Source organism: Euprymna scolopes, chromosome 6 (genome assembly GCF_053919585.1).
Source record: "Euprymna scolopes isolate OS-2025 chromosome 6, ASM5391958v1, whole genome shotgun sequence".
NCBI classification, from domain to species: Eukaryota; Metazoa; Mollusca; class Cephalopoda; order Sepiida; family Sepiolidae; genus Euprymna; species Euprymna scolopes.
Window position 1 is genome coordinate 25,216,065 of NC_136487.1, and position 24,974 is coordinate 25,241,038.

At 31.7% G+C, this 24,974-nt stretch overlaps 1 protein-coding gene and 1 long non-coding RNA gene across 4 annotated transcripts in view; one reads left to right on the forward strand and one right to left on the reverse strand.

Moving 5' to 3' along the window:
- The window catches only part of LOC145277573 (uncharacterized), a 446,087-nt gene extending 435,783 nt beyond the window's left edge, over positions 1 to 10,304 (forward strand). The window contains exons 3-4 of one of the 2 annotated variants that reach the window (XR_013868161.1): positions 2,184 to 6,068; positions 8,311 to 10,304. This is a non-coding gene — a long non-coding RNA (uncharacterized LOC145277573). Of the gene's footprint in view, positions 1 to 2,183; positions 6,985 to 8,310 lie in introns of those variants that run through there. The other variant, XR_013868160.1, reaches the window with a different exon arrangement.
- LOC145277572 (uncharacterized) overlaps positions 1 to 24,974 on the reverse strand; it is a 272,319-nt gene that overhangs the window by 7,463 nt on the left and 239,882 nt on the right. The gene's annotated exons all lie outside the window — the stretch shown is intronic.

The window sequence follows — 24,974 nt, forward strand, 5'->3', positions numbered from 1 at the left end:
TATATATATATATATATATATAGGATATTCAGGCATCAAAATAAGGTATGTAAACAAGTTTTTATTTTTTTTTTATTTTTTTTTTATCTATAATCCCGTCCCTTACAACAACAATGTTTCGTTCAGTTTCAGATGATTATTTTAAGCATATTTGGAACCCCCTAAAAACGGGGGGTAAGCAAAAAAAAAAAATATATATATATATATAAATATTGTTTATGAAAAATAAGTACACTGTTATGTTGTTCATTCTTCTCTTAATAATCGCTGAAAATTTCGTATTGATTGGATAATTACCTGCTTTTTGGTAGATTTTTAAAAAGACGGTCCGGCAAAAAGTACTTACCTGCCCCCCCCCCCCAGTTTTGGCGGTGCCTACTTTAAAGTTTAATTCTGTAGATCACATTTCCCATAAGTGTAATTTACGTTTACGAAAATACATGCACATATTACATAGATTTTACAGTAATCTAAAAACAAAAAACTTTATAAATATTTAGATAAAAAAAATCGCAATTGGAAATTTAGAACAGAATCGGTAACTGTATCAGAATCATGATAAATTTTCAATCAAATAAATGCATTTTGCAGAGATGCACTAATAATCATAAAAAGCAAGGCTATTTTGACCAATTTTTTTCATAACAGAACCCTAAAACAAGAGTAAGCACAACACAAAGTCGGGTTATGAGGAATTTAACAATGATTATTAGTATTCAATCATAAACTATTTTGTTTTACTTTTACTTATTTAAAATAAATTTATATTTGGAAAACGTTAATTATCGCCGACAGAAATTTTGAAGTTGGGTAATTTGTCAAAAATAATTTAATTGATATATATATATAAGTTATGTCGACCATGTTATTTCTTCTGGAAGAATTTAAACAAAACATTAAAGCCAAAAGACACCTGAAGAATGTACCAGAAACTTGACTTTAGCATTTTAAACTCATTATAAAGGTGTTTCTATAGAATTGGGATGAGATTTTGTAGTTGATAAATGGAGTTTTCAGATTAAAAAAAAAAAATGGTTTCAATTTTTTTTTTTTTTTTTTGTCAATTCCAATAATGGTAGCTTCAACATTATCTGAATTATTAAAAAAACTTTAATCGTGTTAGCAGGAGAAAAATTGCCGCCATCTTGTTTTTTTTTTTTTTAAATGAAGCGAAACGAAATCATAAACAAGAGAAGTAACTCTAAATTTTTCATGTGACTAACACAAAACCAATAAAATAAACATTTCTACAGTGTTTCTGAGTCTGGTTTTCATAATTGCTTAATATAAAAATAACTATCCACCTAAAAATTAAATAACATATATACAAGTTTTTTGCAGCTGTTGAATTTGCTCCCTTGTGACTCTCCTGTGTCTTACATAAGCAAAGCACACACACGATCGTGTTCTTAAAGTTCTATTTTGGTTAATAAAAACATTTCTACCCTATCAATTTTCGTAATTTTTGGATATAATCATCTTAAAAATACAGGGAATACGTAGATACCGTTGTTTTCACGTGAAATTCAATATTACGATTTCCGAAATATCGTCCTAATAGTGTAGAAGTGTTTATTTGATATGGCAAAACAAGTTTTTTTGATCAATTTCAAAACAGTATTTTCCTATAAAACCTCACCAATAGTAAAATTTATCTTTTTCTTATGTTTCGTCCGAGCAACGTCGGGTACCTCTGCTAGTCGTTTAAAAGAAAAAATTCTATAAAACCTCCATATGTTGTGTTACTTGTTACTTATTTTGTAACGTGTGTGTGTGTGTGTGTGTGTATATATATATACACACAGATTGTTTTATTTATTGAATATCAATTTTTTAAAAAGCAGCCAGTGGGAGCCCCTCCCTCCACTTGTTGCGCGTGTGTGTGACGGACGAGTCAGTCGGACCCCCTCCCCCAGGGGAGGATGTTCTAAATATGAAGAGCACAGAGACAGAAATTAAAATGGACGATTAAATAAACGGGAAATAAATAAACAATACTTTTACTGGTAACTTTTTCCATTCGGTTATTTACTTGGTATGGGATGAGAGAAGTAAATTATTCGAAAGAGAGAGTGTGAGTGCGAGAGAGATAGCAAGCGTCGGAAAATGAGCCAACATAGTTTGTTGCATTCTTCCATTTTTTTTTCTTTTTCTGACCTAATTTTTTTCCTTTTCTTTTTTAGTGACAGCGGAAGTCAAGGTCGCGCACGGCTTTGAATAATAACAGCTGGTGGAGTCTGAGTGGGGAGAAGTGTGGCAGCACAGTAAAAGACGTGCACGAAAAAAAAAAAAAAAAAGGAAATCGGTGCAACTACCTCACTGAAAAAGATAGGAGAGAGAAAGAGAAAGAGTACGATCTGACCGGATTTTTGTGACAAATTAAGGGGGAGGGATCCAGTACCTTAAAGGAACACGGAGCTGATTTTTGAAACGGCATTCTCTCGACACAAACGAAACCCATACTTCCCCGGGAGGATGTCCTCCTGGGACTGTGCCAAGAGAAGTATCTGACATTCTTCAGGTGTCTTTTGGCTTACTAGAAAGACGCGCAAGTGCTCGCCCGTAAAAAAAAAAAAAAAAAAAAAAATGAAATATTAACACAAATTAGATATGACCAAAACGTGTTGAATTCCAGGTTTGAGAAATTTATTTACAAGTAAAACATTCTCTAAAGACTAGAGACGGAAATTTACAGGAAAAAAAAAAAAAAAAAAAAAATGAATTTTAAAAAATGGCGATCACGCATATTAACATACTCGAAGTGGCCTACGTAAATAAAAGGCCTTTCCACTAAAGTCACGTGTCATGCCGACGTTGCAAAATAAAGTACAATAGCCAGGATAAGGCGATAGACAACTATTACAAGGATAGTAATTTTCTGTTTCAAGTCTCCCAAATTGCCGAGGGATTTATAAAACTAGTCCAAAAGTGACTATTTTCTTTTCTAAAAGATACATATTTTATCTTTTAGCACGTGCAATTAAAAGTTTTGTTTGCTTTTTAAACAGAAAATGGTAAATTAAAAAAAAAAAAAGTGTATTATTAATATCAAAATTACATTCGTTTTAAAATAATCCTTGTAATAGTCGTCTACCGCCTAACCGTGATCATTGCACTTTATTCTGCAACGTCAGCCGGTTATGTAATTTTAGTGAACATCCTTCTATTTACGTAGACCCAGTTCGAGTAGGAAGATCGCCAAAATAATTTATAAACCAGAACAAATTCATTTTGCACACGCGACTTCTTTTTAAAAGTTTAGATAAAAAAAAAATTTTCTTGAAATCTTGTATATATAAGGTGCAGCAGCAGCACTGCAGGTGCAGCACTAGTGCAGCAGCATCTTTCCATCCCCCCCAAATCCTTTAGAAACAAGAATTGTTTCCAAGATATGAAGAAATTGTTTCAAAAATTATGGGATCCCTTTCCTAAATTAATTTAACGTAAAATGAGCACTCAATTGATGACCACTTTTTTTTCGGGGAGGGGAATATCTGGTAATTATGGCCTAGTAGACCAACATAAAACCTTCCTTAAACTTCTTTCACAAGGTTTTCGAATGTGCCGAAAACGAATATCGCATTTAAAATTTCCGCAAATAAGTAGTTTTTCGGATATTAAGCAATGCAATTCTTTGTTATAAGTGGTAGCCATTGTTGTACGCGCATATTTTTGCCGTTGAATCGTGTTCATTTTACCTTGACCCCCCCCCAAAAAAAAACTGTGGCCATCAAAAACAAAACATAGATTGTCTCTATATTGTCCAATTGACTACTGTACACTCTTAACCTTTATCCTCGAGTGGTCTCTGAGCCTTGATAAGTGGCTATCTATGCCTATGTAAAAAAAAAAGAAGTTAGGTACTCATTTTATGTTAAATTAATAAAGCTTCCTGGAATTTTAAACGTTATTTTCGTTTTCAGCACTCCTGGAAACCTATAATTGTGGTAATTTTAAAGGATTTTTGAGGGTGGAAGAAAGACGCTGCATGCACTCTTACCGTATATAAAACTCAGATTTTGACAATGTCTTAAAATTAATGAATCGAAGAATTGGATTTTTTTTATTTTTTTTTTTTTAATTTCGTTTTTACATAACATTGTGGCGAGTTTTTATTTTATTTTTTTGTCGCAAAATAATCATTTTAAAATAAGATTTTTGTACTTATACACTTATGTTACTGCGATGGAATAATAACGTTAAACCTATTTTTATTATGGGCAGGGAGGGAGGGGAGGGTGCTTTGTAATCCCCCCCCCCCCCACACACAGGCATCACCACACTTTCTTATTTTAATTTGAAGAGTTTTTAACGGGGTGGAAAGATTTGGCCATAGCTAATTTAAATCATAGTTTCATTACACCGACCGAGCACACTTCCCCGTTAGCGACATCCAATCCTCGTAGGTGAAAGTTATAAAATATCGTTGAATTCCGATTTGTAATATTTAACTTTAAAATCGGAAAGAGGATAAATCACATTAAAAAAAAAATAAATTCTTCATTACAAAATAATGGAAAAATGACGTAACTTTTCCAACAGAAACTTCTAAAAGCCATGCTGAAAAAAAGTGTTAATTTTGATTTGTACATTTTTATCGGCTCGCCTTAAAGAGCGGCGAGGGGAGTACAAGGTGGGTTTAATCTGGGGATATCTAGACCCTCGCCCCAAACACTTCGAGTGAGATAAAAATTAAAATTGCCTCAATTGAAAAGGATTTCTAAAATAAGTTGAAACTCAAGAACTTCATTTTAAGCATGGCCTTGTGCCATACTCCGTCACCGTGATGATGGTGGCTCCTCTGTCAAAACTTTATGTAGATAATTGCATGAATATCACCAAAAAGATTAGAAATTTGGGGACCTGAAGAATCTTGCCTCCTCTCTCTATTTTTTTTTTTAAATTTTATTTATTTTTTTTTTTTCAATGGATTATTATAGAATAGATACTAATATACCAGATTATTTTTTAAAACAAAAAAGATCAATATTTAAATATTTATAGGGGGTACTTAGTTTTTAATGTAACGTTCTAGTAAATCGATCACCCATTTTAGAACCACTTAACGTTTTTAGACCAAAATTAGCGAATTTAGCATTTTTAAAAGTAGTTTAGTCTTTCTTGAGTCTAGCTTCGATAAAAAAAAAAAAAAAAAAAAAAGGTTAAACTGCTGGAAAAAAAGGCTAACTTTACGAAATTTGGTCTAAAAACATCGAGTTCTCAAATAGGTGATCGATTTACTTTACATTAAAAACTATTTAAATATTGACTATTTTTTTTTTCATTTTATTATTTATTATCTGGTAGGCTAGTGTGCATTCGATAATCTGATAAAAATAAAAAAATAACTAAAAAAGAAAGGGGGTGGGATCAAGATTCTTCAGGCCCACCGAAATTTTAATTAAAATCGTTCGTAAGTTAAAGAGCATTGGAAAAGTATGCAGTCATGTGACTTAATTGATATTTTGAAAAGAAATTAATGACATTCCGAATTATGAAACTTAATACTTCATCATACTGAAAATATTTTGGCAAGAATGATATAAGAAAAAAAAAAAAAAATTCAACCTTGCCCCCCCCCCCAAGTACATTGTTTTATTAAAGCAAGAAATTAAAAAAAAAAAAAAAAAAAAAAAATTGCTTAGTCAAGTTTTAAAAAAATGCTCTAATGTAAATTATTTTACGAATACACTGGACAAATTCATAAATAAGGGTAGCACTTGTGTATTTCTTTTTCTTTTCATTTTTTAAAGAACTCCTTTGAGGGAGGGGAAGACAATTTAAAAACACCTTAATCCGAAAATGTCAAAATTTCGCGTAACTTTTAGTTAGAAAAAGTTGGAAAACAAAATAATGAAACTGATGATAACCCCATCTCGAGATTTTATTGATAACTATTTAATAATGTTTAAAACATTTAATTTTCCTAATCCTGTGATTAAGAGGGGCAAAAAAAAACTTGACAACCAGGAACGTTCTCCAGACTTTAGTTTCTCCTTCTTTGACTGCACTGGCTGCCACTGCACCCCTGTCTTGATAATTATTAAATACATCACACGTAATCTTATGTAAAATTTTTGTCCCCACCCACCCCACCCCACCCCGACAAAAGGAGGGTGGATCTGTAAATTCACCCTTGTCAGTTTATCTGTCCGCACTTTTCTCAATAACTAGGCCTTGGAAATTTTGCACCAACATTAAACATGGTATGAGTAAAAAAGTAACAGAACGAATTTTCCAGGAAAACTCGTTGCCCCCCTAAAGGTGCCTTTTGGGTTAAAATGGCTAAAATTGACACTTTTGTGCTTATTAAAAAAAAAAAAAAAAAATGATGCCTTGGATTTTTATAAAACTTTCTGAAAAGTTGTAACTAATTGACTTGATTTCTATATAATTTTGTTTGTCTATATTTCGCAATAACTCTTGGGTGTGCCCCAGGGGCTCTTTTAGAGCAAATAAAAACACTTAATTTTTGGGACTATTTTACCATATTTGTCAATTTTTCTATGTATATCTATTTAGCAGTTTTGCATGGTGCTGAACTAAAATTTAAATATGTTAAGGCCTTGGGGACCTTTGGGGCCAAATGGGGGGGATGGACTTAGTAATTTCTTTTTTTGCATGGTGCAGAACTCAAACTTAAAACTGCACTGTTTGTTCATTTTCACCAGGAATTGACGTCTTCTGGTCACTTTTGGGGATAAATGGGGGAGGGGCAATGCTGAACTTAGTCAATTTTTTTTATGCCTCGTCCACTGTGCAGTCACGGTGGACCATGCATGCTTCACTTGTTTTTTTTTTTTTTGTACCTTTTGTTTCGAATAGAATTGAAAGGTCATTGAATGTTGCAAATGCTTTTTCTTCTTTTCAGAATTAAATGAAAGTTGTCATATTAAATTATGACTTAAAATTCATAGTTTTGAACAGTCATTATTGGAATTTTTAATTTCATTTTAATTCAATAAATGTTCAGATAATGTTTCATGTTGAGCTATTGTATTACTTTAGTGTATTTGTTTTGTTTTTAACTAAAAGTTACACAAAACTTTTACATTTTCGTATTAGGGTGATATTAAATTGTCTCCCTTCAAAAATGAAAACTAAAAATTGTCCCCCCCCCTCCAAAAAAAAACAAAAAAACAATAAGGTAAGCAAGGACCTAAGTCAGTCGTAAAATTGCATATGCTTTGCTCGACAAAGTTAGGATATGCAAAAGTCTTATCTGGGCCTTACTTCTCCGTAGTGTATTCCAGAGGTCATGCCATGGAACATTATTAATATAAAAAAAAAAAAAAAAAAAAAAATGAATGTTTAGGCCGGCATGTTACATGGTGGTTACTGTTAGCAAAGAGCATCAGATACATATATGAAATTTGGAAAAATCAGAAGTGGAAATTTAAAAAAAAATCATAAAATGTGGGATTTCATTGGATAGAACATGAGTAAAGCAGCAAGTCTTCACAATGAACAGAACCAAAGATATCTCCAAAAGTGTGACCTTTCTATGAGATTGACCTAAGAGGGGGAGGTAATCAAAGAAGGAGGGAGTCATCATGACATATTTCTTTCTTCAGGTCAATGCCAATATTCATACCCAATGCAGGGTGAGACCGGATATTAATCAGACAATGCAGAAACTAAAGTCTGAAGAACATTCCTGCTTGTGTCAAATATTTTCTTTGTCCCTCTTAATCACATGATTAGAAAAATTAAACGTTTTTAAATCGTTGTCAATAAAATCTCCAGATGCTGTTATCATTTTCATCATCTTGTTTTCCATGTATTTACAGAAAATGCAAATTCTACAACAATCTTATTTCCCTGATAGCTGGAAAATTGTCTGTGGTATCAGTATTCAAGAATTCTGACAAAAGAACAGGCCCACTCAAATCTTTTGAGTTATTAATCAAACATTAGTCCACCACCTCATAAATGCTAAACTTCCTTTTGACCAACAGTATGGATTTAGGCAAGACGATTCTACTACTGATATACTGGACAAGATAGAGAAGCTAGGGCAAGATCTGGCGGGAAAATCAAATCATATGCTGTTATTGAACCAATACTAAATATAATCAGATCCTTCTTAGACAAGAAAAATCCTAGTCGACCATACATCCAAACAACCTGACATTAATGCAGGTGTACCCCCGGGGTCGATCCTTGGACTTTTATTATTCCAGATATTCATCACACTATAACAAATATCAAGGAAAAACGAATGTACGCATAAATAGAAGACATTGCCAAGGCTGATACAAAGAATATGGGCTCCTTCTACCGTACTAGAAAAATACTAATACCTCACAGGATCTTATATCTTTACAAAGCCACAATTTACTTATGTGTCACACATCTAGACTAGTGTATCTACCACTAGTCAATCTCTATTAGACATCAGAATCCAAAAATAAGCTAACAATTTAATAGATCTTGCACTATCTACCAAAATCTAATCCTGTTGCATTGCTGTACCTATTTTACAAGTATGATAACGGAATATGTTCTGACAAACTAATAGCACTTGTACCCCCCTCAATGTAAATGCATCCGACTAACTTGACACTTAAATCACTGTGGAGGTCCCAAGATGCTAAAAAGCATTCTACTCTAATTTCTTTACTTTAACTACTAGACTTTGAAATTCTGATTGTACAAATCTGTAGAAATTTAAATGTAATGTAAACAGATATCTAGCTGCTCAACACTCTACACAGTGTCCCTATAGATATGGCTTCAAATAGTAACCCCTCACATGCTAATGAAATGTGCCATGTTTAGATTGATAAGTGAGGAAGAAAAAACTCCAAAATACTAAAGCAGGCAATAGTAACATATTTTGCTATATATGTAATAATTTCCGACTATTTGAACTTTTTATTATTCATATATGTTCAAATAACAATTATCAATATCCAAACTACTTTGCTGTGCATGTTTATCATGAAAGGAGGACCAATTTCTGAAACCAGGGTACATCTTAAAATCAACAAGGGTAGCAAGCTCTTTTTCCATGAGCCATGACTTGATAAAAATCTTAATTTGTAATTGTATTTTGAGTGTTGACCACACTGAGGATTGAATCTTCAACCTCCAGAACAGTATCATTTACAACTGAATTTTACCAAATACTTTATCCAAGCACTTCACACCTTGCATAATAATCAATCCACATCTTAAACATTTTTGTGTTTCTGAATTTTTGTTTCCTAACTTTTTTCCCCCATTACATGTCTGTCAGAAATGTCATTATCATTGTTAGGTGAGGAAATGGCTGAAGTATGCTGAAGACCTAACTGTTGATTGACATGGAACACCTTGACATGGCTAACTCATTTGGAGTTGGTTCAACACTCTCTGGATAAATGCAGTTACAAAGACAAGAGGTTTGCAATCATAAAACCTGTCTGGTAATAATGTTAAGATATGATGTAGAGTCTGTCAACGTTCTGGTTAATGAGAGACTCTAACCATTGTAAGGAAAAATGTGCATAGGTGATGAGTGATATGCTCATTACTATAAGTCCAAATAGTTTGTAGTTAATGATGTAACACACAATTATAGTGGTTCATTATAGAAGATGCTCCAACTGAATCATTCAACAAAAAGGCCTATAAATCAATTCAGAATAGAATGTGATGTAAGCCAGTTGCTAACCATACAAATCGAAAAGTCATCTTCAGTGATGAGAATAGCAGATCTTTAATAATGACCTTCTATACCTGACCCTCACTTTAATTTTTAAGTTAGCATAAACCTTATTTGATACAGCAACAAAATTATCAACCCAACCACCAAGGCCTACTCGCAGGTATACGCTGCCTCCCACCCACTCTTGTATCATCCAAAATCGATTGTCTCCAATAATAATAAACACAAAATCAACATATTTAAAAGAAAAAAGTAAACATTATGTCAATTAAAGACAATCATAGATGGGTGAAAATTCAACAACAAAAAATGGTTTTCAAAATTTACACTTTTGGGGGTTTATCTTTTAATGTAGTCAATTTTGAAATTTTCGGTTCTAAATTAAAAAAAAACAAAAAAACAAAATGGTGCAACTAAATTTAACAGAAGCAAAATAATATATTTTCATTGTGAATTTAACTTTTATTTTCTGACGTTTTAAAAGTTAGACTCAAATAGCATTTAAAGTAACAAACTGATTCCAGATAGCAAATTTTTTATTTGTTATTGCTGTAGTATATTATTAGCACTATAATAGTTTATTTTGCTACAGTTTATTTTAAGAAAGAGTATGTAGTGTCACTCAAAATTAAAAAAAAAAAAACAAAAAAAAAAACGGGGGAATAACTCCTTTTAATTATAAAATATAAAAAGTTGCCCCTTTCAAATTTTGATTCTTTTTTTTTTTTTTTTTTTTTTTCTCTCCATAGGTATAAAAATATATATATATAATATTAACACACACACACATACACACACAAACAAACTAAAATGGCTTCACTGCATTCTGGATAATACCAGATAGGCACAATCAGTGTATATATATATATATTTTTAAAATAAAAACGTATCTTTGTAGTTAAATTATTCATTACTTAAACATTTTGGGTGCGTCTTGTCTATAATTGGGCCTATAAAAAAATCTTTAAAAATGTTTATGAATTATGTCCGTCACCGCACAAAGATGTCATATTCCAAAAAAAGCACGTAAATCGATCAAGTATTTTAAAAAAAATTTTTATTCAAGAAAGTCAAATATTATGACACATTTTATCAGAGAAAAACGTGCCGCCAGGTTTAGTTTGAATGATCCGCTGCTAGCGACACCTTTTGGGAATCACGGCAATGTAGGATCAACAAGTTTTGCAGGGACACTGAAAACGAAAATAACGTTTATACAATTCCAGCAAACGAGTAGAATCCAAGATATGAAGAAATGTTACTTTTAAAAAAGTGGGGGGGTCACTTTTCTATAATAATTAAACGCATAATGTGCACCTACTTTATGGTCACCAGTTTGGGTCCGGAGGGGGAGGGGCAACATACAATGAACACAATTTTACAGAAAACGAGCACCCAAACGTTGACCCCCTCCCCCAACAAAAGATCTGTTTACATTTTTGGGTGGGTGGGCGAAATACTCGACTTTGAAAAAGATGGCAAAATCCCTTTTTTTTCTTAAACAGGTGACCATGATTTGGGCGCTCATACGTTATAGAAAAGTGATCTCTCCAAAAAGCTATAAATGTGTTAATTTTAAAGGATTTTTTTTCTAGAGGGTGGAAAGTCGATTGTATGCCCTTGTCGATCCTACATTTCCGTGATTCCCAAGGTTTCACTAGCAACGTATCATTCAAAATAAACATGGCGTCTAGTTTTTCTGATAAAATGTGTCATAATATTTGATTTTCTTAAAAAAAAAAGAAAAAAAAAAACCTGATCAATTTACATAATTTTCATGAGGTGACAGGTACATACAAAGATTTTTTTAAAAGATTTTACTTGAAAAAAAAAATTTATATGCCCAATTGTAGACAATTACCAATTTTTATTTCGTTCATTTTTTAAAATATTCATTATTACAGAATTATATTCATTTTTTGTGTGTGTGGGGGGGGGTATTTCAAAGTTTGTTAATTAAATTATCAAATTTTGATAAAATGGCAATTTATTTTGTTAAGTTGGTGGTTTTTGAATGCTTCAAAATCCATTTAAAGTTTCAAAGGCTCATTCATTCTTTGTATTTTAAACTAATTCATTCTTTTATGAAACTATTAAAAGATGCAGTCTGGAGGATTTTAAAAATTTTGATTTATTTCGAACTATTGCATTTTCAATTCATGTGAAATATTGGATTAACAACAAATGAAAAGTAATTTAAAGTTACGTTACTGCGAGAAAAACAGACATACACAGGAAATTGTCTCATAATTTTTATTAATATTATAGCTCTACAAATAGGTGGACTTTAGTGTTGTTGTTTTTGGGGTCACCGAAAATACGAGGAGGCACCTGTGGAGGTGTGTTATGAACGGAAGTGAGCCGATAAACCAATCTGAACTGTAACTATTGTTATATCGCAAGATCCCCATACAGTTACATAAACGAAGCACGGGACGAGGAGGAACTAGGGAACAACAATGGCGGCGCGAAGACCAACATTGTTTATCGGCAAAATGTTCAGAGCCGTATTAAACACACATCGGGGTGTCAAAACACATCCACTCCCACATCAACAGCATAACCCGCAAATCATCCGGGGGGGGGGGACGCATTAACGGCATCAACTAAATTAGGAGTAGAAATATTAATAATACACCTGACAACCCCTCTCACATGCACTTCAAACGTAAATAGTTAGGTCACGGAGTACGGTCGCGACGTATTTCCTACATAAGCTGATTCGCAATGTTTACAGCTTTGATGGGATATATACAACTGAATATACCTCCAAATAAGCGAATCCCTGATCTGTGGTTAATTACGGAAAACTAACACAAATAAAAAATACGACAGCCATTTTTGCCTCGGAGCTGCTATGTTCCCTACTACGTCCGCGCTCGCTGTATAAATAAGTCGACCGTCAGAGAAAAAAGTCAGCTACCAGCAGACTGCCAACCAGAGCGGATCGCCTCGCTGACGGTATCATAATCAGCAGCAGCCACGCCAGTTCTCCTCAGCTCTTCCCAGCAGCAGCAGCAGCCACAGCCGTTCCCCTCAGCTCCTTCCAGCAGCAGCAGCTCCCACAGCCGTTCCCCTCAGCTCCTTCCAGCAGCAGCAGCTCCCCTCTCGGCGACAGCGGTTGATTCAAAGGTGCTTAGTCACCTATCACTGTTCGTTCCCTGAGGCCTACCACCAGAGGACTCCAACCTACCATAACACTTGGATCCCTATTCCAGCCTTCCTGACGCCTAGTAGACTGTGTATATCAATTCACTTTGACCCTAAATAAAGGCTTGAACTGAATTACTTTGTTCTTGCTTCCATACGCTCGTGTTATTATACAACACTATTGTGTAGACAGAGTGGAGAGAAACGTTGCCTTATTGGAGTTGGAGAACAATAGTTTAATATATATTTTGAATAAGATTTTCAAACATTTTAATTCTCCTTCATTTCATTCAGATTTCACTAAATATCCGATGAAAAAAAAAATTTTTTTTTTAGAACTTAGACATCAGGATCGGAAAGTGAGATTGAAAAGTTAGTGCCCCCTAGGAGGAGTCCTCTGATATGCAAAAAGTGCCCGGGCAATCCCATCGGCATTGCCCAGTAAGGGAACCTCAGGCGATTAACAATAAATTAACCTCTTCTCGAAGAGAGAAGGCAAAGCTTGGGAGGGTAAGTTACATATCAACAATAAAACACGCCAGATATGGAAGGATAGTTTAATTATTTACATTTAAATGATAAAAAATACGCTAGATCTAAAAAAACAAAAAAAACAAACAAAACACAAAAAAAAAACAAAAAAAACATTAGCCTACTATTCAAAATTAAAAGTAATCCCAAATTCAATGAATATACGTAAACTCATGTTTACCAAGCTAACGTTTATTTGAAGGCGCTTTTCTAACCCTAACAAAACATTTCTATAGATATAAAAAAAAAAACAAAAAAACACTGCCTCTCCCTTCAGTATATATATTTTAAATAATCTCACAACACAAAAGTTCTATATAATTAAAGAAAAAGAAACCATTTCTCCTGATTTTTTTATTTTATTTATTTTTTTTTTTATTCAATTTTCACCCCAAACAAGGCACAGTGCCACTTTGAAGCAGGGGGCTACTATTAGGGAATTAATTAGCGGGGTCATTATGAGGGGAGAAGAGTAGAAAGATGTTTGTTAACATTACACTTAAACTTCTGCATATCATTGCAGTTGGGAAAGCAGAATCCCGGAAGGGAGTTCCAAAGACCCGCAGTTCTGGGGAAGAAACTATTGGAGTAAAAGGCTTTCTTGCACCTAGGGATCTCTACTGTAAAGGGATGAGACTTAGTAGCTTGTCGGGGGTAGTTACGTCGGGGAGGTACAAGTGTTTGCAGTTCGTCAGAGCATTCACCATTAAAGTATTTGTAGAACAGGCAGAGGGATGCAACATCTCGTCGATAGGACAGAGGTTGAAGCCTAGATGACAGTTCAGGACCTATCAGGTTGGCGACTCTTTTTTGAACCCTGTCCAGGAGCGAGAGACAAGCAGCAGATGCACCAGCCCAGATGTGACAACAGTACTCCATACATGGGCGAATGGTTGCCTTATAGAGGTATAGGATACTGGCAGGCGTAAGTAGTTTTCTAGCATGGTAGAGGGAGCCAAACTTTCTTGCAGCAGCCTTGGCAATGCTCTCAATGTATCTATTCCAGTTCATATTCCCTGTAAATGTTAGGCCGAGGAGTTTAAAAGAAGTACTTTCAGGCAATGTGTTCTTGGCCATTGCTATTGGTGGTAGAGAAGGTTTCTTGTAGTTATTGAAGGAAACAAGCTTAGTCTTAGCAGCATTGAATGTGACCAACCATTTTTGTCCCCATTCCACTACGGATTGGAGGTCGTCCTCTAGTGTTTCTGCTATTGCCTTGGATATGTGTTCATTTGTTTTCCCCTCATATCTGTTATAGAGAGTGGTGTCATCGGCAAATATACCCATCTCCGAAACAATATTATCAGGGAGGTTGTTTATGAATATCAGGAATAATAGAGGTCCAAGGATAGACCCCTGAGGTACTCCCGCATTTATGTCATATTGTTTGGATGTATGTCCGTCAAGGACAACTTTGATTTTTCTATTACTTAAGAAGGATTTAATTACATTATAAATTCTTCCAGTGATTCCATATGATCTAATTTTCCTTAGAAGACCATCGTGCCATACCCTGTCAAAAGCCTTAGATATATCAAGGGCCACCGCTCTACCCTCCCCTGTTTTATCCAATGAACGGTACATACGTTCGGAAACTACAGTTAAGATATCTGCTGTTGAACGGGCTTGCCTGAATCCATATTGTTTGTCAGTCAGGAGTTTAGCAGCTGTTAGGTGCTGGACTAGGGCTTGATTAACTAAGGACTCAAATATTTTGGCGAAAAGCGGGAGAAGGCTAATGGGGCGATAATTTAGTGGGTCAGTTCTTTCACCAGAATTCTTGAAGACTGGTACCACAGAGGCGGTTTTCCAGCAGATGCAACCAATATTAAGCGATAAACATAACCGATTATGTCGATCCCAAAAGAAATTCATATTTCGTTTGTTCTTATTCATTAAATATTCGGGGTTACTTTGATTTCCTAACATAATAAAGTTAATTTTATTAGTACTTTAATAAAATCATTCGTATTCAATTAAACTTACCAAAACAAAAGCGATCGGGGATATTTTTCACGCACTTTTCCGATATTTTTTGAGAACAGCGTAAAAGGAGGACAAACATACAGAGATGAGATGTGTAGGTTTTATTACTCGGAAGTGAAAAACTCAACGAAAGTTAGTCGAGAAAGAAATTTGATTGGCTGACGAACATCACTTAGAAATCGCTCCGAGCTCTTATTTTATTTATCAAATAGTCCCTTAAAATAAATTAATAATAGATTCCATTTTTGTAAATTGGAGTTAATTTTATTTATAAATTACTTTATTTACACTTAAATATATAAGTTATTCTTAGTATTAAAAAAAAATGTTCAAAAAAATACATAAATGATATCTTTACTCGGACCAAGTAACGAATAGATAACCTGCAGCAGACGACACCGCCTGGCGGTGCCCTGCCCGGCGCACATTTCAACTAACACCGGTGATTCGACCTTGACATTGGCACAAGCACATGGCGTCGGTTGTTTGTAAACACGTCAAATAGCAAACATGGTCGAATATTCGCCAGCAATTTTTAAAAAAAATATATTTACAAAACTTTTGAAGATTCAAAAGAAAAAGTATATATTTACAAAACATTTTTTTTTTTTAAGTAAGTAACAAAACGAACGTATTTAGATATTTAAATAAATAGGTGTCTCTTTCTGTTTCGGATTTTTGCGACTAAGATTGATTTTTATGTACCGTGTTTTTTGGGGGTGTTTTCTGTGTGCGTTTTAAAGACAATTCAATATTTATTCTTTAAAACATTAACTTCAGCGACAATTAATATATTTTGAAAATAATATTTTTAAATATTAAATTTTGACGAATATTCGCGAGCAAGATTTTCTTTTTTAATAAAAGATATTTCAATAAATGTGTGTCTTTCTGAGTGCGTTTTTAATATATTTACAGAACTTTTTAATAACTGTTTTATTCTTTTTATCAAACAAAAATAGAACTTTTATAATGACATATTATGGACTGTTTTTCAAACATCGAAATTTTAAAATTAAAATTAGTTTTATTTAAAAAAATAAAATAAAAAAAGACCAGGTGTTTTTTTTTTTTTTTCAATTAAATTATAAACTTTATTTGAACTTTCAACAAACTTTTACAGACTTTATAGATATTTTATAATAATTATTTTAAAATATATTTAACGAAAATTTTTTTTTATCATTTTATTGTTGAATAAAATTTCAAAGTAATAAATGGCGAAAAAAAGATCTCGAAAAGAAAAAAACACCTCGTCTTTTCTTTTCTTTTTAAATAAAACTTTAATTTTAAAATTTCGATGTTTGAAAAACAGTCCATAACATATTTCATTATAAAAGTTCTATTTTTGTTTGATAAAAAGAATAAAACAGTAAAAAAAACAAACAAACAAAAAACAGTCCATTAAGTTCAAATAAAGACTGTTTGAATAAAACTTATAAAAAAAGGTTCATTCTATACGGTTTGGGCCATTTTTTTTTTTTTTTGTACGTTTTTAATATAATTCAATATTTATTTAAAGTGCGATGTATGTCGGTGGTCAGTGAAGGAGAAATCCTTCTAGGCCGAGGCAATTTTTATGCATAATAAAATCACAAGTATAAACAATCGAGATTTAAAAAATATTTTATTCACATATCTTTTTATAACTTACTTTTATAAAGATGAAATGTAGTATCACAAGATAGAAATCTTTTTATAATTTTTATTTTTATTAAAAAAAAACGCACTCAGAAAGACACCCATTTATTAAAATATATTGTTAAAAAAATCTTGCTCGCGAATATTCATCAAAATTTAATATTTAAAAATATTATTTTCAAAATATATTAATTGTCGCTGAAGTTAATGTTTTAAAGGATAATTAAATAAATATTGAATTGTCTTAAAAACGCACTCAGAACCCCCCCCCCCCAAAAAAAAAAAACACGGTACATAAAAATCAATCTTGGTCGCAAAAATCCGAAACAGAAAGAGACACCCATTTATTTAAATATCTTTTATTTAAATACGTTCGTTTTGTTACTTACTTTAAAAAAATGTTCTGTAAATATATACTTTTTCTTTTAAATCTTCAAAAGTTTTGTAAATATATTTAAAAAAAAAAAATTGCTGGCGAATATTCGACCATGTTTGCTATTTGATGTGTTTACAAACAACCGACGCCATGTGCTTGTGTCAATGTCACCGCCTGGCGGCGTCGTCTGCTACAGGGTATCTATTCTTGACTTGGTCTCTTTACCCTAACGAAAAAGCCCCCCCCCCCCCCTCCCTCCGATAATGGAAAATCGTGCTCGAATTATTTTAATAAAGGAACACTCGAAAAACAACGACACGAAATAAAACTAAAATTCGGAGATCACTAAATATCCGATGAAAGAAAAAAAATTTTTTTTTTAGTTCTCCCCCACATCAAGAACTTAGACATCAGGATCGGAAAGTGAGATTGAAAAGTTAGTGCTCCCTGGGAGGAGTCCTCTGATATGCAAAAAGTGCCCGGGCAATCCCATCGGCATTGCCCAGTAAGGGAACCTCAGGCGATTAGCAATAAATTAACCTCTTCTCGAAGAGAGAAGGCAAAGCTTGGGAGAGTAAGTTACATATCAACAATAAAACACGCCAGATATGGAAGGTCAAGGATAGTTTAATTATTTACATTTAAATGATAAAAAATACGCTAGATCTAAAAAAAAAAAAAAAAAACATTAGCCTACCATTCAAAATTAAAAGTAATCCCAAATTCAATGAATATACGTAAACTCATGTTTACCAAGCTAACGTTTATTTGAAGGCGTTTTTCCAACCCTAACAAAACATTTCTATAGATAAAAAAAAACAAAAAAACACTGCCTCTCCCTTCAGTATATATATTTTAAATAATCTCACAACACAAAAGTTCTATATAATTAAAGAAAAAGAAACCATTTCTCCTGATGCAACCAATATTAAGCGATAAACATAACCGATTATGTCGATCCCAAAAGAAATTCATATTTCGTTTGTTCTTATTCATTAAATATTCGGGGTTACTTTGATTTCCTAACATAATAAAGTTAATTTTATTAGTACTTTAATAAAATCATTCGTATTCAATTAAACTTACCAAAACAAAAGCGATCCGGGATATTTTTCACGCACTTTTCCGATATTTTTTGAGAACAGCGTAAGAGGACAAACGTACAGAGATGAGATGTGTAGGTTTTATTACTCGGAAGTGAAAAACTCAACAACGGAAGTCAGTCGAGAAACGAATTTGATTGGCTGACGAACATCACTTAGAAATCGCTCCGAGCTCTTATTTTATTTATCAAATAGTCCCTTAAAATAAATTAATAATAGATTCCATTTTTGTAAATTGGAGTTAATTTTATTTATAAATTACTTTATTTACACTTAAATATATAAGTTATTCTTAGTATTAAAAAAAAATGTTCAAAAAAATACATAAATGATATCTTTACTCGGACCAAGTAAAGAATAGATAACCTGTAGCAGACGACACCGCCTGGTGGTGCCCTGCCCGGCGCACATTTCAACTAACAGCGGTGATTCGACCTTGACATTGGCACAAGCACATGGCGTCGGTTGTTTGTAAACACGTCAAATAGCAAACATGGTCGAATATTCGCCAGCAATTTTTAAAAAAAATATATTTACAAAACTTTTGAAGATTTAAAAGAAAAAGTATATATTTACAAAACATTTTTTTTTTTTTAAGTAAGTAACAAAACGAACGTATTTAGATAAAAGATATTTAAATAAATGGGTGTCTCTTTCTGTTTCGGATTTTTGCGACCAAGATTGATTTTTATGTACCGTGTTTTTTGGAAGTGTTTTCTGTGTGCGTTTTAAAGACAATTCAATATTTATTCTTTAAAACATTAACTTCAGCGACAATTAATATATTTTGAAAATAATATTTTTAAATATTAAATTTGGCAAATATTCGCGAGCAAGATTATTTTTTTTAAATATAAGATATTTCAATAAATGTGTGTCTTTGTCTTTCTGGGTGCGTTTTTAATATATTTACAGAACTTTTTAATAACTGTTTTATTCTTTTTATCAAACAAAAATAGAACTTTTATAATGACATATTATGGACTGTTTTTCAAACATCGAAATTTTAAAATTAAAGTTAGTTTTATTTAAAAAAATAAAAATAAAATAAAAAAAGACAAGGTGTTTTTTTTTTTTTCAATTGAATTATAAACTTTATTTGAACTTTCAACAAACTTTTACAGACTTTATAGATATTTTATAATAATTATTTTAAAATATATTTAACGAAAAAATTTTTTTTTATCATTTCATTGTTGAATAAAATTTCAAAGTAATAAATGGCGAAAAAAAGATCTCGAAAAGAAAAAACACCTCGTCTTTTCTTTTCTTTTTAAATAAAACTTTAATTTTAAAATTTCGATGTTTGAAAAACAGTCCATAACATATATTTCATTATAAAAGTTCTATTTTTGTTTGATAAAAAGAATAAAACAGTAAAAAAACAAACAAACAAAAAACAGTCCATTAAGTTCAAATAAAGACTGTTTGAATAAAACTTATAAAAAAAGGTTCATTCTATACGGTTTGGGCCATTTTTTTTTTTTTGTACGTTTTTAATATAATTCAATATTTATTTAAAGTGCGATGTATGTCGGTGGTCAGTGAAGGAGAAATCCTTCTAGGCCGAGGCAATTTTTATGCATAATAAAATCACAAGTATAAACAATCGAGATTTAAAAAATATTTTATTCACATATCTTTTTATAACTTACTTTTATAAAGATGAAATGTAGTATCACAAGATAGAAATCTTTTTATAATTTTTATTTTTATTAAAAAAAAACGCACTCAGAAAGACACCCATTTATTAAAATATATTTTTAAAAAAATCTTGCTCGCGAATATTCATCAAAATTTAATATTTAAAAATATTATTTTCAAAATATATTAATTGTCGCTGAAGTTAATGTTTTAAAGGATAATTAAATAAATATTGAATTGTCTTAAAAACGCACTCAGAACCCCCCCCCAAAAAAAAAAACACGGTACATAAAAATCAATCTTGGTCGCAAAAATCCGAAACAGAAAGAGACACCCATTTATTTAAATATTTTTTATTTAAATACGTTCGTTTTGTTACTTACTTTAAAAAAATGTTCTGTAAATATATACTTTTTCTTTTAAATCTTCAAAAGTTTTGTAAATATATTAAAAAAAAAAAAAATTGCTGGCGAATATTCGACCATGTTTGCTATTTGATGTGTTTACAAACAACCGACGCCATGTGCTTGTGCCAATGTCACCGCCAGGCGGCGTCGTCTGCTACAGGGTATCTATTCTTGACTTGGTCCCTTTACCCTAACGAAAAAGCCCCCCCCCTCCCTCCGATAATGGAAAATCGTGCTCGAATTATTTTAATAAAGGAACACTCGAAAAACAACGATACGAAATAAAACTAAAATTCGGATATCACTAAATATCCGATGAAAGAAAAAAAATTTTTTTTTTAGTTCTCCCCCACATCAAGAACTTAGACATCAGGATCGGAAAGTGAGATTGAAAAGTTAGTGCTCCCTGGGAGGAGTCCTCTGATATGCAAAAAGTGCCCGGGCAATCCCATCGGCATTGCCCAGTAAGGGAACCTCAGGCGATTAGCAATAAATTAACCTCTTCTCGAAGAGAGAAGGCAAAGCTTGGGAGAGTAAGTTACATATCAACAATAAAACACGCCAGATATGGAAGGATAGTTTAATTATTTACATTTAAATGATAAAAAATACGCTAGATCTAAAAAAACAAAAAAACATTAGCCTACCATTCAAAATTAAAAGTAATCCCAAATTCAATGAATATACGTAAACTCATGTTTACCAAGCTAACGTTTATTTGAAGGCGCTTTTCCAACCCTAACAAAACATTTCTATAGATAAAAAAAAAAACAAAAAAACACTGCCTCTCCCTTCAGTATATATATTTTAAATAATCTCACAACACAAAAGTTCTATATAATTAAAGAAAAAGAAACCATTTCTCCTGATGCAACCAATATTAAGCGATAAACATAACCGATTATGTCGATCCCAAAAGAAATTCATATTTCGTTTGTTCTTATTCATTAAATATTCGGGGTTACTTTGATTTCCTAACATAATAAAGTTAATTTTATTAGTACTTTAATAAAATCATTCGTATTCAATTAAACTTACCAAAACAAAAGCGATCGGGGATATTTTTCACGCACTTTTCCGATATTTTTTGAGAACAGCGTAAGAGGACAAACGTACAGAGATGAGATGTGTAGGTTTTATTACTCGGAAGTGAAAAACTCAACAACGGAAGTCAGTCGAGAAACGAATTTGATTGGCTGACGAACATCACTTAGAAATCGCCCCGAGCTCTTATTTTATTTATCAAATAGTCCCTTAAAATAAATTAATAATAGATTCCATTTTTGTAAATTGGAGTTAATTTTATTTATAAATTACTTTATTTACACTTAAATATATAAGTTATTCTTAGTATTAAAAAAAAAATGTTCAAAAAAATACATAAATGATATCTTTACTCGGACCAAGTAAAGAATAGATAACCTGTAGCAGACGACACCGCCTGGCGGTGCCCTGCCCGGCGCACATTTCAACTAACACCGGTGATTCGACCTTGACATTGGCACAAGCACATGGCGTCGGTTGTTTGTAAACACGTCAAATAGCAAACATGGTCGAATATTCGCCAGCAATTTTTAAAAAAAATATATTTACAAAACTTTTGAAGATTTAAAAGAAAAAGTATATATTTACAAAACATTTTTTTTTTTTAAGTAAGTAACAAAACGAACGTATTTAGATATTTAAATAAATAGGTGTCTCTTTCTGTTTCGGATTTTTGCGACTAAGATTGATTTTTATGTACCGTGTTTTTTGGGAGTGTTTTCTGTGTGCGTTTGAAAGACAATTCAATATTTATTCTTTAAAACATTAACTTCAGCGACAATTAATATATTTTGAAAATAATATTTTTAAATATTAAATTTGGCAAATATTCGCGAGCAAGATTATTTTTTTTAAATATAAGATATTTCAATAAATGTGTGTCTTTCTGGGTGCGTTTTTAATATATTTACAGAACTTTTTAAGAACTGTTTTATTTTTTTTATCAAACAAAAATAGAACTTTTATAATGACATATTATGGACTGTTTTTCAAATATCGAAATTTTAAAATTAAAGTTAGTTTTATTTAAAAAAATAAAAATAAAATAAAAAAAGACCAGGTGTTTTTTTTTTCAATTGAATTATAAACTTTATTTGAACTTTCAACAAACTTTTACAGACTTTATAGATATTTTATAATAATTATTTTAAAATATATTTAACGAAAATTTTTTTTTTATCATTTCATTGTTGAATAAAATTTCAAAGTAATAAATGGCGAAAAAAAGATCTCGAAAAGAAAAAACACCTCGTCTTTTCTTTTCTTTTTAAATAAAACTTTAATTTTAAAATTTCGATGTTTGAAAAACAGTCCATAACATATATTTCATTATAAAAGTTCTATTTTTGTTTGATAAAAAGAATAAAACAGTAAAAAAACAAACAAACAAAAAACAGTCCATTAAGTTCAAATAAAGACTGTTTGAATAAAACTTATAAAAAAAGGTTCATTCTATACGGTTTGGGCCATTTTTTTTTTTTTTTGTACGTTTTTAATATAATTCAATATTTATTTAAAGTGCGATGTATGTCGGTGGTCAGTGAAGGAGAAATCCTTCTAGGCCGAGGCAATTTTTATGCATAATAAAATCACAAGTATAAACAATCGAGATTTAAAAAATATTTTATTCACATATCTTTTTATAACTTATTTTTATAAAGATGAAATGTAGTATCACAAGATAGAAATCTTTTTATAATTTTTATTTTTATTAAAAAAAAAACGCACTCAGAAAGACAATATATTGTTAAAAAAAAATCTTGCTCGCGAATATTCATCAAAATTTAATATTTAAAAATATTATTTTCAAAATATATTAATTGTCGCTGAAGTTAATGTTTTAAAGGATAATTAAATAAATATTGAATTGTCTTAAAAACGCACTCAGAACCCCCCCCCCCCAAAAAAAAACCACGGTACATAAAAATCAATCTTGGTCGCAAAAATCCGAAACAGAAAGAGACACCCATTTATTTAAATATCTTTTATTTAAATACGTTCGTTTTGTTACTTACTTTAAAAAATGTTTTGTAAATATATACTTTTTCTTTTAAATCTTCAAAAGTTTTGTAAATATATTTAAAAAAAAAAAAAATTGCTGGCGAATATTCGATCATGTTTGCTTTTTGATGTGTTTACAAACAACCGACGCCATGTGCTTGTGTCAATGTCACCGCCAGGCGGCGTCGTCTGCTACATGGTATCTATTCTTGACTTGGTCCCTTTACCCTAACGAAAAAGCCCCCCCCCTTCCCTCCGATAATGGAAAATCGTGCTCGAATTATTTTAATAAAGGAACACTCGAAAAACAACGATACGAAATAAAACTAAAATTCAGATATCACTAAATATCCGATGAAAGAAAAAAAATTTTTTTTTAGTTCTTCCCCACATCAAGAACTTAGACATCAGGATCGGAAAGTGAGATTGAAAAGTTAGTGCTCCCTGGGAGGAGTCCTCTGATATGCAAAAAGTGCCCGGGCAATCCCATCGGCATTGCCCAGTAAGGGAACCTCAGGCGATTAGCAATAAATTAACCTCTTCTCGAAGAGAGAAGGCAAAGCTTGGCAGAGTAAGTTACATATCAACAATAAAACACGCCAGATATGGAAGGATAGTTTAATTATTTACATTTAAATGATAAAAAATACGCTAGATCTAAAAAAAAAAACAAAAAAAAAAAACAAAACAAAAAAAAAAAAAACATTAGCCTACTATTCAAAATTAAAAGTAATCCCAAATATTCAATGAATATACGTAAACTCATGTTTACCAAGCTAACGGTTATTTCTGACTTTTTGATCACCCGTCTGGTCGGCCATATCAGAGAATTATCATTAGTTATTTAGACGAGACATACACATTTAAATCATGATTTTCTCTAGTCCAGATGAGTGCAGTAAATAAACTTTTAACTCGAAATGGCCCCTAATGTACTAATGTAGGCACCGCCAAAAATGGCCGCAAAATCAAGTTGTTGTTGTTTTTTAAAACTAAATTACATTTATTAAAATCCATTATTTCTGAGTAACTTTTTTTTTCCAGAAAGATAAAACCCTGAATTTTATCATATATAAAACAGAATAATGTAAAACTTTTTCTACTATTTTTAATTAAATTTTAAATGTAAAATTTTCCCAAAAAGTTAACAATTGACATTTTTGTCTTGCACAAAAAACGTACTTAAATATTTAAAAAAAAAAAAAAGAAAGGTTTTTGAAATAATTTATTTATTTATTGTCTAAGATTTAGGATGATTTTCCAAGAGAATATGCAAAAATATTATAATATAAGTACCTGAATTTCAAATAATTCCACTTATTCATATAGGTAACCAGATATTTCGCGTCGATGTAGAGTCTAGATCGACTGTTTACGTTTGATAAGAAAACTATGGAAGACCAAACAGGCAAAAAAAACTTATTTTTCAGTGACGAAAA